The sequence below is a fragment of the Chrysoperla carnea genome (genome assembly GCF_905475395.1).
Source record: "Chrysoperla carnea chromosome X unlocalized genomic scaffold, inChrCarn1.1 SUPER_X_unloc_92, whole genome shotgun sequence".
Lineage (NCBI taxonomy): Eukaryota > Metazoa > Arthropoda > Insecta > Neuroptera > Chrysopidae > Chrysoperla > Chrysoperla carnea.
This window is the reverse complement of record NW_025408225.1, coordinates 1-10,000: the sequence shown is the minus strand read 5'-3', so window position 1 is coordinate 10,000 and position 10,000 is coordinate 1. Positions and strand designations below refer to the sequence as shown.

General features: G+C 30.1%; 2 non-coding genes across 2 annotated transcripts; both read left to right on the top strand.

The window, feature by feature from the left end:
- Window positions 1–3,651: 3,651 nt before the first annotated feature.
- LOC123304782 lies at window positions 3,652–5,807 on the top strand. The gene has a single exon (XR_006536767.1). It is a non-coding gene; the product is annotated as a small subunit ribosomal RNA (ribosomal RNA).
- A 953-nt stretch (window positions 5,808–6,760) lies between these two features.
- On the top strand, window positions 6,761–6,915 carry LOC123304777. The gene has a single exon (XR_006536762.1). It is a non-coding gene; the product is annotated as a 5.8S ribosomal RNA (ribosomal RNA).
- Window positions 6,916–10,000: the final 3,085 nt, after the last annotated feature.

The window sequence follows — 10,000 nt, the reverse complement described above, 5'->3', positions numbered from 1 at the left end:
GTCTATTAAATATTTTTTAGCGAATAACTATTATGTATTACTAGAATATAATAATAATTTTTTTTTTTTTTTTTTTTTTTTTGTTACTTGAATGGTGTATACGTTTACACGGTGAATGTAAAATCAATTAATCAATTTATATAGAAAAATATATTATGAATTAATTATAAATAAGTTCCAATAAAATAGCCTGATTCCCATTGTGTATTGAAATTTTTTTTTAACCAATTAACTATTAATGTGAATTTGTACAATAAAAATTTTGTATTAATTCTGTAAATTATTATATATATTTGCATTATACAGTATTTAGAAGCATTTAAATGGATAAAAATTTTTTAGAAAATCTACATATGTATCACATGTATTATACCGGTACCCTGTCGCAATATAACATGTACGATTTGTATATAAAATAAAATGAAATTTTTTCCCTAAAATTTTTTAATGAATCCCGAAAAATTCTATATATTTTACCTTTATATAGTATTTAGGACTATTTAAAAGGATAAAATTTTTTTCGAAAATCTACATATGTATCACATGTATTATACCGGTACCCTGTCGCAATATAACATGTACGATTTGTATATAAAATAAAATGAAATTTTTTCCCTAAAATTTTTTAATGAATCCCGAAAAATTCTATATATTTTACCTTTATATAGTATTTAGGACTATTTAAAAGGATAAAATTTTTTTCGAAAATCTACATATGTATCACATGTATTATACCGGTACCCTGTCGCAATATAACATGTACGATTTGTATATAAAATAAAATGAAATTTTTTCCCTAAAATTTTTTAATGAATCCCGAAAAATTCTATATATTTCACCTTTATATAGTATTTAGGACTATTTAAAAGGATAAAATTTTTTCGAAAATCTACATATGTATCACATGTATTATACCGGTACCCTGTCGCAATATAACATGTACGATTTGTATATAAAATAAAATGAAATTTTTTCCCTAAAATTTTTTAATGAATCCCGAAAAATTCTATATATTTTACCTTTATATAGTATTTAGGACCATTTAAAAGGATAAAAATTTTTTCGAAAATCTACATATGTATCACATGTATTATACCGGTACCCTGTCGCAATATAACATGTACGATTTGTATATAAAAAAAAAATATACATTTTTTTCTAAAAATTTGCATTAATTCCAAAAATTTTTTAATAATTTATTATAATTATTAATGTTTATTGAATAATTTATTATAATGCATAAATTTCATTTAATAAAATATGATAAAAGCAAAAAAAAATTTTTTTGGTCCCAAAATAAAAATTTTTAGCTGAAAAAAATTTTTTTTTTAAAATTTTTTTCTTTAAATTTTGATTATTCTGTAAAGTTTATGATGTTTAAAGCCATTTTAAACATTATCATATTTTGAGTTTGAAGCACCGGGTGTAATGTCTTTAATATATATGATGGATAGTGCGTGTAAGTTAATGAGATGAATGTATATCTATGTATAACAGTGTATTAGTGGTATTACGTTCAGCAGTCTCACACATATGATATAGTATGGTATAGTATAAGTTGTTTATTTTTCATACTGTCCGTGTATCATTCAACAAAGGTGGTGTAGAGTTGTATATGGCTTGGTATGACGTTGTTGCAATTCTATGGACACTATGATATTACGGATGCACAGATAGAGGAATAACACTTATCGTATATGTATCATTTATGTATGTTGACTGTGTAATGAATACTAAATATAATAAAATAATACACTTTTTAATAGAATAACATTTGTTTCATGTTTTAGTATGATATTAAATGGTATAGAATAGGTTGTTTATTTTTCATACTGTCCGTGTATCATTCAACAAAGGTGGTGTAGAGTTGTATATGGCTTGGTATGACGTCGTTGCAATTCTATGGACACTATGATATTACGGAATAACAGAAAGAGGAATAAAACTTATTGTATATGTATCATTTATAACGTACTTTTATGTTGACAAGAATGAATGTATATCTATATGAAATAGTGTATTTTGTGGTATTATGTTCAACAGTCTTACATATATGATATAGTATGATATAGTATAATTTGTTTATTTTTCATACTCTAAGTGTATCATTCAACAAAGGTGGTGTAGAGTTGTATATGGCTTGGTATGACGTCGTTGCAATTCTATGGACACCATGATATCACGAAAAAACAGAAAGAAAAATAACAATTATCGTATATGTATCATCTATATTATTATTGTATTTTGACTATGTAATGAATGCCAAATTTAAAAATATACACTTTCTTAATAGAATAACATTTATTTTAGTATAATATAAAATGATATTGAATATGTTGTTTAATTTTCATACTGTTCGTGTATCATTCAACAAAGGTGGTGTAGGTATGTATATGGCTTGGTATGACGCTTTTGCATGTCTATGGACACCATGATATTACGAAAAAACAGAAAGAAGAATAACACTTTTCAAATATGTATCATTTATATATTTTATTAACATGAACGCAAAATATACAAAATTATATATATATATACTCAAAATATTCTGGATGGTAATCAGTTTGGTTTATTTTGATATTTAATATTGTATTTTGGTTTTTTTGCTAGTAATGTTTCGAATATGTATATGCTGTTATTATTTTTTAGGTGTACATTGTATTAAATTGTTATCAATTATTTAATGTATGTATACAAAATAATAGCAAAAACATTTTCAATTATTATATAAAAATTTTTTTTTTTACACATGCATATTTATTAATATATGAAATTTTATCTCAGTTTTAATAAATATGTATTGAAATGAATAATAATACAATCTTATATATATTGATAATAGTCTGGATGGTAATCAGTTTGGATTATTTTGATATTAAATATTGTATTATTATTTTTGTAAAAAAATTAATGAGAATTTTGTAAAAAAACCTCTATATGTATATCTTTTTATATCAATATTTAAAAAAAAATTTTTTTTTATTAAATTATTGATTATAAATAGAATAACATATAAATTTTTTTGTCAAAGCAAGTTCATGGGTTATAAGTTTTAAACTTTACACTCCCATATGAGCACACAATATTTATATAAAAATTATTTTTATAAATAATATTACATTGACTCACCTCATACCAAGCGAGAATATTAAGTGTTATTATAACGTTTTTTATTTAAAATTAACTTTTTAAATAAAATTAAAAAATAAATGACGCTTTCAATCTAGCGACGAGTATGAGAAAATGTTTGAAATATTTTAAGACCCATTTGGTGATGGTCTGACAAAAATCATAATTATTTTTTTTTTTTTTTATTCAATAATATTTATTATGAATAACATGTTATATATTTCTTTTTGTAAAAGCAAAAAAATTATATAAATGACATAATAAAATATATATTTGAAAAAAAAAAAAATTAATAATAATATATATATCTCATATGTTTTTTCTATTAATTTTAAAACAATAGAGATATAAAAAAAAAAAAATTTATATCAGTAATGGGTGAGACCATCTGATATTTAAAATGAAATTGTAATAATATTATTATATATTAATAATTATTGTATGAAAATTTTTTTTCTTATAATAAGAAAACAAAAATATCATGTATATTATTATATATTTAATATTATAAATACAAATAGTTCCCTGGTTGATCCTGCCAGTAGTCATATGCTTGTCTCAAAGATTAAGCCATGCATGTCTCAGTACAAGCCAAATTAAGGTGAAACCGCGAAAGGCTCATTATATCAGTTATGGTTCCTTAGATCGTACCCACATTTACTTGGATAACTGTGGTAATTCTAGAGCTAATACATGCAAACAGAGTTCCGACCAGAGATGGAAGGAATGCTTTTATTAGATCAAAACCAATCGGTGTAAATTTTAATTTGCATCGTTTAATTTGGTGACTCTGAATAACTTTAAGCTGATCGCACGGTCTCGTACCGGCGACGCATCTTTCAAATGTCTGCCTTATCAACTGTCGATGGTAGGTTCTGCGCCTACCATGGTTGTAACGGGTAACGGGGAATCAGGGTTCGATTCCGGAGAGGGAGCCTGAGAAACGGCTACCACATCCAAGGAAGGCAGCAGGCGCGCAAATTACCCACTCCCGGCACGGGGAGGTAGTGACGAAAAATAACGATACGGGACTCATCCGAGGCCCCGTAATCGGAATGAGTACACTTTAAATCCTTTAACGAGGATCCATTGGAGGGCAAGTCTGGTGCCAGCAGCCGCGGTAATTCCAGCTCCAATAGCGTATATTAAAGTTGTTGCGGTTAAAAAGCTCGTAGTCGAATCTGTGTCCTACACTGTTGGTTCAATGCTCGCATTGTTTAACTAGCATGTTATGTGGGACGTCCTACCGGTGGGTGGTACAGATTATGTATAAAGTATATTTTAGTGTTATTATTTATTTAATGCATTATATATATTTTTATTATGTAATTTGTCGTAAGTGTTTAACCGTTAAGAGCGGTGGCAGCCCCCAATTGCAATCCCGTCGCGGTGCTCTTAATTGAGTGTCGAGGTGGGCCGGTACGTTTACTTTGAACAAATTAGAGTGCTTAAGGCAGGCTCAAATTTTGCCTGAATATTGTGTGCATGGAATAATGGAATAGGACCTCGGTTCTATTTTGTTGGTTTTCGGAACTCCGAGGTAATGATTAATACGGACAGATGGGGGCATTCGTATTGCGACGTTAGAGGTGAAATTCTTGGATCGTCGCAAGACGGACAGAAGCGAAAGCATTTGCCAAAAATGTTTTGATTGATCAAGAACGAAAGTTAGAGGTTCGAAGGCGATCAGATACCGCCCTAGTTCTAACCATAAACGATGCCAGCTAGCGATCCGCCGAAGTTCCTCCGATGACTCGGCGGGCAGCTTCCGGGAAACCAAAGCTTTTGGGTTCCGGGGGAAGTATGGTTGCAAAGCTGAAACTTAAAGGAATTGACGGAAGGGCACCACCAGGAGTGGAGCCTGCGGCTTAATTTGACTCAACACGGGAAACCTCACCAGGCCCGGACACCGGAAGGATTGACAGATTGAGAGCTCTTTCTTGATTCGGTGGGTGGTGGTGCATGGCCGTTCTTAGTTGGTGGAGCGATTTGTCTGGTTAATTCCGATAACGAACGAGACTCTAGCCTGCTAAATAGACGTACTTTACCGGCATCTCAAGGCCCATCGGCTGTTTGTTTCCCATTTCATTCATTTTCATGTGTGTTATGTATTGTATTTATATATGCATGTATTTTTGAGATTTAACGATCAAGATTATATTTTGTATATATTGTGCTTTATGTTGCATATGTTATGGTGTATGGGTACGCAGTTTTTTGATGTGGTTTTTACTGCCGGCGTACAAATAATTCTTCTTAGAGGGACAGGCGGCATTCTAGCCGCACGAGATTGAGCAATAACAGGTCTGTGATGCCCTTAGATGTTCTGGGCCGCACGCGCGCTACACTGAAGGAATCAGCGTGTCCTCCCAGGCCGAAAGGTCCGGGTAACCCGCTGAACCTCCTTCGTGCTAGGGATTGGGGCTTGCAATTGTTCCCCATGAACGAGGAATTCCCAGTAAGCGCGAGTCATAAGCTCGCGTTGATTACGTCCCTGCCCTTTGTACACACCGCCCGTCGCTACTACCGATTGAATGATTTAGTGAGGTCTTCGGACTGGTACGCGGCAATATTTCTGATATTGCCGATGTTGCTGGGAAGATGACCAAACTTGATCATTTAGAGGAAGTAAAAGTCGTAACAAGGTTTCCGTAGGTGAACCTGCGGAAGGATCATTAACGATATATATAAAATATATTTATTTATATTTTTTGTATTGTTTTTAAATATTCCAAAAAATAAAAATATTATTGATAAGAAATATTTTTTTTAACAAAATAACATATTAATATGTAATTTTCTCAAAATATATAATAGTAATTATGTGTTAAAAGAGATTTATTTTGGTTATGATATCATATTAAAGTAATACGCCAAACTTTTTTTATACACATAATATATCTATACATATAATATAGAGAATATTATATAAATATTAATAATATATTTGTTACATATAAAATATTTTTATATTCAATATTATTATTATTATTAAACAATAATTATTAATAAAATCTATAAATAATTTCTCTTATAAAAAAGTGAAATTAAAAATAGAATATATTGAAATTATTTGTTTATATGTATATAATCTCTATTAAGAAAAATAAAATAAGATTATAATTGATATAATCTATATTTTTATTTTTCTATGTTATATAATAAAAATAAAGAAAACACAAGATAAAATTTTTTTAAAGAATAAAATTTATTTCAAATTTAAATTTCTTTATGTTTTGTCTTGATATTTCTTTTTTTTTATTAAAAGTTATTATGTTAAAAAACAAACCCATTTGTTTTGTACCATATTAATATTATATATATTTTTATGTAGAAAATAATTTATAAAAAAAAAATAAATACATTTCTATAAAATATACCAAATATTAATTATTATATCTAGCTAGCACTAACAAAAATATCAAAAATGTTATGTATATATTTATTAATACCATAATATCTTTAATTTATATATATATATATTTAAAATAAAATATATAATTTATATTCTAGAAAAATTTTTTTATTTTAAAAGAATTTATAAAGATATATAAATTAATAATTTTATTTTTTATATTAAAAATAAAGATTATTATTAATAATAATACTTACATTTAAAATTTAAAAAGATTACCCTGGACGGTGGATCACTTGGCTCGTGGGTCGATGAAGAACGCAGCTAATTGCGCGTCAACTTGTGAACTGCAGGACACATGAACATTGACATTTCGAACGCACATTGCGGTCCTTGGATACTGTTCCCGGACCACATCTGGCTGAGGGTCGTATACATTATATTAATATAATAAAAGATTATTTTACATAAAATTTTTTTTATGAAAAAGAAATTTATCAATAATTAAAAAAGAAAATTTATTTTTTCATATTTAATTAAATTGATAAATAAAATTTTTATAAAAGAAATGTAAAATTATTTATATATGAATGTTTTACGCCAAATATAAGAAAAAAATAAATATAAAATGTTTTTAATAGCATTTAAAATTTATATATTTTTTATTATTTGTCGACATTTTTAAATTAATATATCAATATTATTTTTTATCATTTATATATAATATTATAAAACTTTATGTTAATAATAATATTAATAATAAATGATATTAATAATATATTTTTAAAATATTAAATAAAGAAGAATAAACAAAAATATTATATATTAATATTTTGTTATGGAATATTTTATTTGTAATAAAATTTTCAATATACTCGAAAAAAATTAATATATATAATTATTTATTTTTTATTTTCTTCTCTTTAGATAAATATAAAAATAATATTATATAATAATATTAAAAAAATTTGAGTATGAATAATTAAGAAAATTGTTTACTTATAAAATATAACAAAAACATAATATATAAAAAAAATTTTTGTTTTAATACTTCTAAAAACTTTTACGACCTCAGAGTAGGTGAGATTACCCGCTGAATTTAAGCATATTATTAAGCGGAGGAAAAGAAACTAACTAGGATTCCCTTAGTAGCGGCGAGCGAACAGGGATAAGCCCAGCACTGAACCCCGTGGCTGATAAACAGACACTTGGGGAATGTAGTGTTTAGGAAGATTCAATATAAACCTATTGTTATATAATACATCCAAGTCCATCTTGAATGGGGCCATATACCCATAGAGGGTGCCAGGCCCGTAGTGATTATTATTGATGATAGGTGAATCTTTCCTTAGAGTCGGGTTGCTTGAGAGTGCAGCTCTAAGTGGGTGGTAAACTCCATCTAAGGCTAAATATTACCACGAGACCGATAGCGAACAAGTACCGTGAGGGAAAGTTGAAAAGAACTTTGAAGAGAGAGTTAAAGAGTACGTAAAACCGTTCAGGGGTAAACCTGAGAAACCCGAAAGGTCGAAAGATGAGATTCATTTACTTTTTATCGTTAATCAACCAATTTGTACTAGCATGTGACAAAAATTTTTATTAGGAATTTATTTTTAGTAAAAATATATGCACTGCTGTATATTGTTAATTGTATGATAACGAGGTATGCACTTCTCATCTTGTAGGACGTTGCGACCCATTAAATATTAATCTATAGGCATTGGTGCGTTGATTAATGTACAATATTATTTTTTGATAATATTTTGTGTATGTTAAACGCCTATGTTTCTTGATTAATTGTTTGATGGTATTAATTATAAATTGATATTGAGTCGCGTTATTAACGCGTTCAGATCCACCACGAGTATAAATAGGTTTTTTTATTAAAACATATTATATATACGGATTTTATGCCGTTATATGATACTATTTAACTGTCAGTAGGTGTATGATAATGAACTGGCTCATTTTTTTTTATTAAAAATTTATCTGTCAGCGACGATATAGCTTTGGGTACTTTCAGGACCCGTCTTGAAACACGGACCAAGGAGTCTAGCATGTACGCAAGTCATTGGGAATAAAATATTTTTTCATCGAAATATTTATAAATTTTATGAAACCCAAAGGCACAATGAAAGTAAATATTATTTATATTTTTTTATAAATGATAAAAGGAGGATATATTTATATTATGTATTAAATATCGCACTCCTAGGGCGTCTTATATTATTATAATTTAGTTTTCGGATTATATTATAATAGAGGCGCACCTAGAGCGTACACGCTGGGACCCGAAAGATGGTGAACTATGCCTGGTCAGGATGAAGTCAGGGGAAACCCTGATGGAGGTCCGTAGCGATTCTGACGTGCAAATCGATCGTCGGAACTGGGTATAGGGGCGAAAGACTAATCGAACCATCTAGTAGCTGGTTCCCTCCGAAGTTTCCCTCAGGATAGCTGGCGTTCATTATATAAGAGTCTCATCCGGTAAAGCGAATGATTAGAGGCCTTGGGGCCGAAACGACCTCAACCTATTCTCAAACTTTAAATGGGTGAGATCTCTAGCTTGCTTAAAAACATTATTTATAATGTGAAGCTATGAGAATATATTTTTTATATATGGATCAGAGTGCCAAGTGGGCCACTTTTGGTAAGCAGAACTGGCGCTGTGGGATGAACCAAACGTAGAGTTAAAGCGCCAAAATTGACGCTTATGGGATACCATGAAAGGCGTTGGTTGCTTAAGACAGCAGGACGGTGGCCATGGAAGTCGGAATCCGCTAAGGAGTGTGTAACAACTCACCTGCCGAAGCAACTAGCCCTGAAAATGGATGGCGCTGAAGCGTCATGCTTATACTCTACCGTTAGTTGGTATTTTCGATAAAAGATTTATCTTTTATCATGAAACCCTAACGAGTAGGAGGGTCGCGGTGGTGTGCGCGGAAGGATTGGCCGTGAGGCCATCTGGAGCCGCCATCGGTGCAGATCTTGGTGGTAGTAGCAAATACTCCAGCGAGGCCCTGGAGGACTGACGTGGAGAAGGGTTTCGTGTGAACAGCCGTTGCACACGAGTCAGTCGATCCTAAGCCCTAGGTGAAAACCGATGTTAATGTTTGATGTGTTTAATAATATAAAATAAATACAATATTATTAATGAATATTATTGCTTTTTAAAAAACAATAAACATTATTAATAAATATGTATAAATATATATATAAATATATACATCCATTGGGCGAAAGGGAAACCGGTTCCTATTCCGGTACCCGGCAGCGGAACCGTTTATAAGTCGGGCCCTCGTAAGAGAGTTCGTCAGGGTAACCTAAAAAGGCCTGGAGACGCCGTCGGAAGATCCAGGAAGAGTTTTCTTTTCTGCATGAGCGTTCGAGTTCCCTGGAATCCTCTAGCAGGGAGATAGGGTTTGGAACGCGAAGAGCACCGCAGTTGCGGCGGTGTCTGGATCATTCCCTCGGACCTTGAAAATCCAGGTGAGGGCCACGTGGAGGTGTCGCGCC